At 48.3% G+C, this 8292-nt stretch overlaps 1 pseudogene; it reads left to right on the top strand.

Annotated features, from left to right (window-relative positions):
- Nucleotides 1-6617: 6617 nt before the first annotated feature.
- On the top strand, nucleotides 6618-6735 carry LOC126189066 (5S ribosomal RNA; annotated as a pseudogene).
- Nucleotides 6736-8292: the final 1557 nt, after the last annotated feature.

Here is an 8292-nt window from a genome sequence, read left to right as displayed (position 1 = left end):
GTCTGGTATGTGATTGATGTGGCACCGAGCTCATCACCCCGTCCCCGGAATTTACGGGAGTTAGGTGATTTGTGGTGCTAACCCCTCCAGCTGCCTAGCAAAGGCTCATTGCTTCCATGCCACAACGCATAGTCTCTATTATACGTGCTGTTACGTAGATGGTCATAACGTTCTGGCTAATCAGTGTATGCCTACCATACATTCTTCAGGTTGTCATCAGAAAACAACTAAGTACTTTCTGTTTCTCTGAACGTAGTTTATTTCCGGATGGGAAGGCTATAAAAGCGATATTTTTGGATGTAGTGGTTTTGCTTTTCTTGTTTATGACGTGTCGACGCACTTATTTCTCCCTGTGGTTGTCGTTTTCTTGCTGTTGCATGGGAATTTTATACCATTTATTAGCGAATCATAAGCTTTCTGCCGTAATTTCGAGTGTTGTTGTAGGTATGTTGTATTAATTTGCTTCGTTTCGTCTTTGTTTAGGGTGTGGCGTGCGATGTCAAAGTATTTGAGGCGTGTGCGTTTCGCGTTGGTGCCGTTGGTAGGTTGGCATTGTGTAATAGGGATAGTGGCGTCTCTTTTTCTTCTTGTGTTTACTGGCGCCACTACGTTTGCTAGCGCTGTCTGTTCATGAGTTGCAGCAGCAGCGTTCATCGATATCTAGTACCGTGCTACCATCTTTGGAAGGACGTCAAGTGTTTTCCGGATCAGGTGTGTCGGCAGTTCGGTTTCGGACGGAGCAGCAGTGAGGCCCGGTAGCGCGCGGACATGTTGGGACCTCTGGTGGCACGCAGGCACTGCCTGGTCGAGGGACTGTAGTTGAGAGGGCCACAACCTCGTTGTCCACCGGACATAGGACGTTTGAGTTGAGTGAACATTAACCCAGTAGTGAAACCTCCACTATTTTGAGATAACGCCATTTCTTCGCGGGTTGCTGATCGCAGGGTCGCTGGGACGAAGAGCAACGAGTGGAGTATTTGGAGGTGGTGCAATTAGTTAGCCAGCCACCGCTTCTTATTATTAATTATTGAATTCTTGTGTTTATTGGTGAAGTTCAACCAGCGGTATTTTTCTACCCAGTGGCCGCTAACGCCACAGTTACCTGCTCTGGAGGTTAGCGTATTTTCGCAGAAGTGTACCTTTCCTCGCCTTGCCGCTGCTATCCGGTAAGGCATGTAGTTAGACAGGTTCCTCGATTGTGGTTCGGATATGTTGTTTCTGTTGGACTGCTTTGGTCGTAATGGTTCCTTCTGCTTCTGGATGTTCTAAGCGCCGGATTCTGAAGACGCAGTACTGTCCGCCGGTTCTGCCTTGCCTGATTATTCCATCGTTGTATTGGTTGTCAAATGTTAATCAGATTTTGCAAGAATGGTGGTCTGCGTTTGAGCTGTCACTATTTTGAGTTGCCATGCAGTTAAGTTCAAATGGCTCTGAGCACTATGGGACTTAACAGCTATGGTCATCAGTCCCCTAGAACTGAGAACTACTTAAACCTAACTAACCTAAGGACAGCACACAACACCCAGCCATCACGAGGCAGAGAAAATCCCTGACCCCGCCGGGAATCGAACCCGGGAACCCGGGCGTGGGAAGCGAGAACGCTACCGCACGTGCAGTTAAGTGAATACAACTCTTGGCTGCCTGTCTCATCGTTTACGAAGTTGAGCGGCTTTCCCAGATCGATCCGTGGAGCAGTCTGACGCCCATTTTTCTCTCGATTTGATCAGATTGTGATGACTGTCAGTAAGGCCTTCAGCCGTGAATGCAATTTGACCTAAGAATTTTTAATTAGATATTGTCTCTTAATGTGATTGTCCCCTTTTATATAATATTTTAGTAAGAATTTGCTATCTTGGCCTTCAACCGTGAAAGTGTTTTGAGTAATTACTATTGAGGCCTTCAGCCGACAAATAATTTGAATTTCTGGTCAATAAGGCCTTCAGCCATTAATGCAATTTGTCTAAAGAATTTTTAATTAGATATTGTCTTAACAGTCCAATCTGATAATTGTTCCTTATTGTAAAAAAAAAGAAAAAAAAGACACTGAGCAATCAACGGTAACTGCGTTAGGCCCCGTCCACACCGAAATCAGCCTTTCCCTAAGTCGTTGACATTCGATAAGCTTGACTGGTGTGTGTGTGTGTGTGTGTGTGTGTGTGTGTGTGTGTGTGTGTGTGTGTGTCAAGGAGAGAGGGAGGGAGAAGGAGAGGGAGATGGAGAGGGAGAGACAATGAGAGAGAGAGAGAGAGAGAGTTGGGTTGGGTTGTTTGGGGGAGGAGACCAAACAGCGAGGTCATCGGTCTCATCGGATTAGGGAAGGACGGGGAAGGAAGTCAGGCGTGCTCTTTCAAAGGAACCATGCCGGCATTTGCCTGGAGCGATTTAGGGAAATCATGGAAAACATAAACCAGGACGGCCGGGCGCGGAATTGAACCGTCGTCCTCCCGAATGCGAGTCCAGTGTGCTAACCTCGATCGGTGAGAGAGAAGGAGTGACAGAAAGTGAGTGTGTGAGTGAGAGAGAGGAGAGAGGAAGGAGAGGGAGAGTGGGAGGAGAGGGAGAGTGGGAGAGAGAGGGGGAAGGAATAAGGTTATTGAGTGACAGGGATAGTGAATGGTGTAGAGGAGGAAGGGTGGGAGAATTAAATTTGGAAGATAACCTACAGTTCTTCTGTTTTGGGAAGTAGTGTTTTGTTACAGAGTGATGTGTATTCATTTAGAACTTCTTTTCCTAGGGCTATTGATTTTTGACCGTGAGATATATCCTCTATTATTAATCTTTGATATAAGCTGTTACCAGTTTTAAGAACTTTTAAATCAGTTTATTTGTTCGTTGGGTGGTGATTTTGTGCTGGTAGGTGGTGAGCAAATGTTGAATGGGAGCTATAACTTCCCAATGCTCTGAGATTTTCTGCATATACGGTTCTAAAATTCCTGTATTTTTTGCCCACATATACAGACTGTCATCACTTACAAGTTAATCTGTATGTGCTGCATTGTCTCTGTTTATCAGTGCTGGTGGCTTACCATCTAAATCTGTTGTGTATAGTGTTGTTAGTTCGGTACGCTATGCTGAAGCTTGAAGGCTGGACCCTTCCACTCAGAAATTTGCATAAAAAAATATCTGAACCGCAGGAGGTTGACTGACTTTTATTGATAAAATTTATGCCTTCCGCTGTCCGTTCGTCAGCTAAAGCCAATATGAATTCTTAAAGGGAAAAAGAAATAACGCCTTTGCCGAAACATACGCTTGACAGCGCGTGTGTTCGCGCCCCCTCAGAGCTGATACTGTTTGGGAAGGCGGTTTTTCTTCTGCCGTACAGTGATTTATGTGGGCCCGTACCTGCACCCAGACGACAGACAGTTAACGACTGGGAGCGGGCTGAGGGCGCTCGGCTCGCCAGCCTAACAAACGCGGCCGGGTCCTCCACGCTGCAGTGCGCGCGCGACCCGTTTCCCAGACTGCGCCGCCTCCACCCGTATCGCGGCGAGCCCATCTCGGTATCAATTACCTGTGTCCACTTGGGCGAGACCCGCCGAGACTCGCCGCGGCGAAACAGAAATATATATCAACTTCCGCCCGGGCGGGCGCTGCGCGATCCCGCAGATACGGTCCGCGGGTTATCGCTCCTTCCGTCGGACCTGCCGATCGTCACGTGCGTACCGACTTGTGGCCGCTTGAGAAATATGTGTTTACAGACCGTGTGCATCGCTGCTAATTGGGTCTCCGGGAACTGGAACTTTGGGGAAGTCTGCGACAGGTAACCAGTTTGGTATCTCGAGTGGTACGTGAAACTAACAAGCGGTATGGTGGCCTGCAGAATCAGTTCCCGCATCAAATCATAAATTACGGGATTTTTCTGTCCTTGACAAGAACTTTGTTTGGCGACGAGGCGGAACTACTTTCGGCTGGCCACAACTGTGGCTTCTTTACTTGGGGAGGTGGAACATCAAGCTTGAACACATGAAATACACTCCTGGAAATTGAAATAAGAACACCGTGAATTCATTGTCCCAGGAAGGGGAAACTTTATTGACACATTCCTGGGGTCAGATACATCACATGATCACACTGACAGTACCACAGGCACATAGACACAGGCAACAGAGCATGCACAATGTCGGCACTAGTACAGGGTATATCCACCTTTCGCAGCAATGCAGGCTGCTATTCTCCCATGGAGACGATCGTAGAGATGCTGGATGTAGTCCTGTGGAACGGCTTGCCATGCCATTACCACCTGGCGCCTCAGTTGGACCAGCGTTCGTGCTGGACGTGCAGACCGCGTGAGACGACGCTTCATCCAGTCCCAAACATGCTCAATGGGGGACAGATCCGGAGATCTTGCTGGCCAGGGTAGTTGACTTACACCTTCTAGAGCACGTTGGGTGGCACGGGATACATGCGGACGTGCATTGTCCTGTTGGAACAGCAAGTTCCCTTGCCGGTCTAGGAATGGTAGAACGATGGGTTCGATGACGGTTTGGATGTACCGTGCACTATTCAGTGTCCCCTCGACGATCACCAGTGGTGTACGGCCAGTGTAGGAGATCGCTCCCCACACCATGATGCCGGGTGTTGGCCCTGTGTGCCTCGGTCGTATGCAGTCCTGATTGTGGCGCTCACCTGCACGGCGCCAAACACGCATACGACCATCATTGGCACCAAGGCAGAAGCGACTCTCATCGCTGAAGACGACACGTCTCCATTCGTCCCTCCATTCACGCCTGTCGCGACACCACTGGAGACGGGCTGCACGATGTTGGGGCGTGAGCGGAAGACGGCCTAACGGTGTGCGGGACGGTAGCCCAGCTTCATGGAGACGGTTGCGAATGGTCCTCGCCGATACCCCAGGAGCAACAGTGTCCCTAATTTGCTGGGAAGTGGCGGTGCGGTCCCCTACGACACTGCGTAGGATCCTACGGTCTTGGCGTGCATCCGTGCGTCTCTGCGGTCCGGTCCCAGGTCGACGGGCACGTGCACCTTCCGCCGACCACTGGCGACAACATCGATGTACTGTGGAGACCTCACGCCCCACGTGTTGAGCAATTCGGCGGTACGTCCACCCGGCCTCCCGCATGCCCACTATACGCCCTCGCTCAAAGTCCGTCAACTGCACATACGGTTCACGTCCACGCTGTCGCGGCATCCTACCAGAGTTAAAGACTGCGATGGAGCTCCGTATGCCACGGCAAACTGGCTGACACTGACGGCGGCGGTGCACAAATGCTGCGCAGCTAGCGCCATTCGACGGCCAACACCGCGGTTCCTGGTGTGTCCGCTGTGCCGCGCGTGTGATCATTGCTTGTACAGCCCTCTCGCAGTGTCCGGAGCAAGTATGGTGGGTCTGACACACCGGTGTCAATGTGTTCTTTTTTCCATTTCCAGGAGTGTATTAATACACTTGATTACACAAATGAAAGAACGTTTTGCTTAACTTTGACACAACTGTTTGCCACAGGAGAACTGGAAATTTACAGTTGTCACGGACTAGCAAAGTGTTGGATCTTGCCCACTCGTCACAGAGTGCTTAAGGGATGCTGCGTTCTCGCAATGTTATACAACAATTCAAGCAAATAACATTAGTATGAAACTTACTGGCAGATTAAAACTGTGTGCCAGACCGAGACTCGAACTTGGGACCTTTGCCTTTCGCGGACAAGTCCTCTACCATCTTGGCTACCCAAGCACGGGTCACGCCCCGTCCTCACAGCTTTTACTTCCGCCAGTACCTCATCTCCTACTTTCCAAATTTCACAGAAGCTCTCCTGCGAACCTTGCAGAACTAGCACTCCTGGAAGAAAGGATATTATGGAGACATGGTTTAGCCACAGCATGGGGGATGTTTCCAGAATGAGATTTTCACTCTGCAGCGGAGTGTGCGCTGATAAGAAACTTCCTGGCAGATTAAAACTATGTGCCAGACTCGAACTCGGGACCTTTGCCTTGCGCGGGCAAGTGCTCTACCATCTGAGCTACCCAAGCACGGATCACGCCCCCTCCTGCAAGGTTTGCAGGAGAGCTTCTGTGAAGTTTGGAAAGTAGGAGACGAGGTACTGGTGGAAGTAAAGCTGTGAGGACGGGACGTGAGTCGTGCTTGGGTAGCTCAGATGATGCCGGCACGGTAGCTCAGCGTATTCGGTCAGAGCGCTGGTTGTCCTCTGTAATAAAAAAAACTGAGTGGAAGGATCAACGAATGAACTAGTTCGGGTCTTGGTCCGGCACACAGTTTTAATCTGCCACGAAATTTCATATCAGCGCACACTCCGCTGCAGAGTGAAAATCTCATTCTGCAAATAGCATTAGTAGTTTTATTTCTATAAAGCAGGATTGATAATACTTTGGATTTACATCGGTGTCGAAATTGACGTACAAACAGTAATAGTCGTCGCTATAGACAAAGTCCAAGTAAGCACTTGATACGGATCACTACAGTCTGTTCTGCGAGTGCTGGTCTGTAAACGTCCACTGATGCCCGTATACGGAGCCGATCTGTGCGGGCGTGGCTGGCAGGAGCGGGGCTTACATTCACTTCTTGCAGATGTCGCTCCTGGCGCGGCGCGGTCCTTGCCAGTGGGCTACTGGCTGACGTTTCCTCACCGGCTTCTCTGTTCTTGGCCGACGGCCTTGCCGCAGTGTTACCGCCGGTTCCCGTCAGATCACCGAAGTTAAGCGCCGTCGGGCTGGGCTAGTACTTGGATGGGTGACCATCGGGTCTACTGAGCGCCGTTGGCAAGCGGGGTGCACTCAGCCCTTGTGACGAAATCTGAGGGGCTATTTGATTGAGAAGTAGCAGCTCCGGTCTCGGAAACTGACTTACGACCGGAAGATCGGTGTGCTGACCACACGCCCCTCCATATCCGCATCCAGTGACGCCTATGGGCTCAGGATGACGTGGCGGCCGGTCGGTACCGTTGGGCCTTCATGGCCTGTTCGGGAAGCGTTTAGTTTTAGTTTCTCTGCTCTTGCGTTCTTCGTTCCTGCGCTTGTGGTAACGCCTGAACACAAAAGATTACTTGATGTACTTATTAACGAACTCTTCTCATGAGGTATAATGTTCAACATTAACAACACTACAGCTTCATCTGAAACTCTAACGTTCTTTACAAAAGTGCAACGTTCTTCAAAACATTTATGTATTTGTTTGCCAATGACTATGAAATGCATAATGTTTGTGTTATGCAAATTACTGTGTGATATATTGTTGAGCAAATGATGTGCTTAATCAGTTTTACTGTAATCCAAAAAAATTAAACAACGTAATCTGGAAAACCAATGCGCAAGGTCCATAATGAAATCAGTCCCTTTGAAATGGACCCAGTCTCGTGGGCGCCGAGTTCTGTGGCCCTGTACAATAAACCGAACAAATTCCCTATGCAAATAAACAATGTAATAAATTTTCCTTAGCCCTAGAGTTGTAACGGATGTAATCTTGATATTCTGTCCTCTTCACAGTAGGCATAGAAAACATTCAGTCTTGGCACAGCGGCAATGCCGACCGTAAGATGCCTTCATACAAATAATATCAGCAGATTGGCTGATAACTGAATAACTTTGCAAATGTGCAGCGAAAATACCGGATATTAGTTCAGCGCTGTGCAATGCTGTCCGCATTGAAACTGTTACAAACATTAATACTTTTCTGATTCTGGCACATTAATATTTTTCTGATTCTGATTGCAAAATGATTTCCTTTGAGAAAATATTCATTGGATTTAAATAAGCACGACATAGAAGAAGAGCCGGCCGCGGTGGCCGAGCGGTTTTAGGCGCTTCAGTCCGGAACCAGGTGACTGCTATGGTCGCAGGTTCGAATCCTGCCTCGGGCAAGGATGTGTGTGAAGTCCTTAGTTAAGTTTAAGTAGTTCTAAGTTCTAGGGGACTGATGACCTCAGATGTTAAGTCACATAGTGCTCAGAGCCATTTGAACCATTTGACCCACTGAAGAAGATAAGGTTCGAGGCCTCCCTCGGGCATGGATGTGTGTGTTTGTCTGTAGGATAATTTAGGTTAAGTAGTGTGTAAGCTTAGGGACTGATGACCTTAGCAGTTAAGTCCCATGAGATTTCACACACATTTTTTTAAGATAGGGTACTGATAAAAAATATGCTAAGACTGAATTCTTCAGTTTGAAAACTATATTCAAAATAAAGTTTCACCTTCACAAAATCTAATATCAAACATTTCACTTTAACTTCAAAATCAGTGAACTTCTCAACTCTTCTACAATTCTCACTTACTGTCGAAACTGAAAACACTTGGACTATTACATGAGAAAGAGTCTGACATCGT

Source organism: Schistocerca cancellata, chromosome 5 (assembly GCF_023864275.1).
Source record: "Schistocerca cancellata isolate TAMUIC-IGC-003103 chromosome 5, iqSchCanc2.1, whole genome shotgun sequence".
In the NCBI taxonomy this organism is placed as follows: domain Eukaryota; kingdom Metazoa; phylum Arthropoda; class Insecta; order Orthoptera; family Acrididae; genus Schistocerca; species Schistocerca cancellata.
This window is presented reverse-complemented; position numbering and strand designations above follow the sequence as displayed.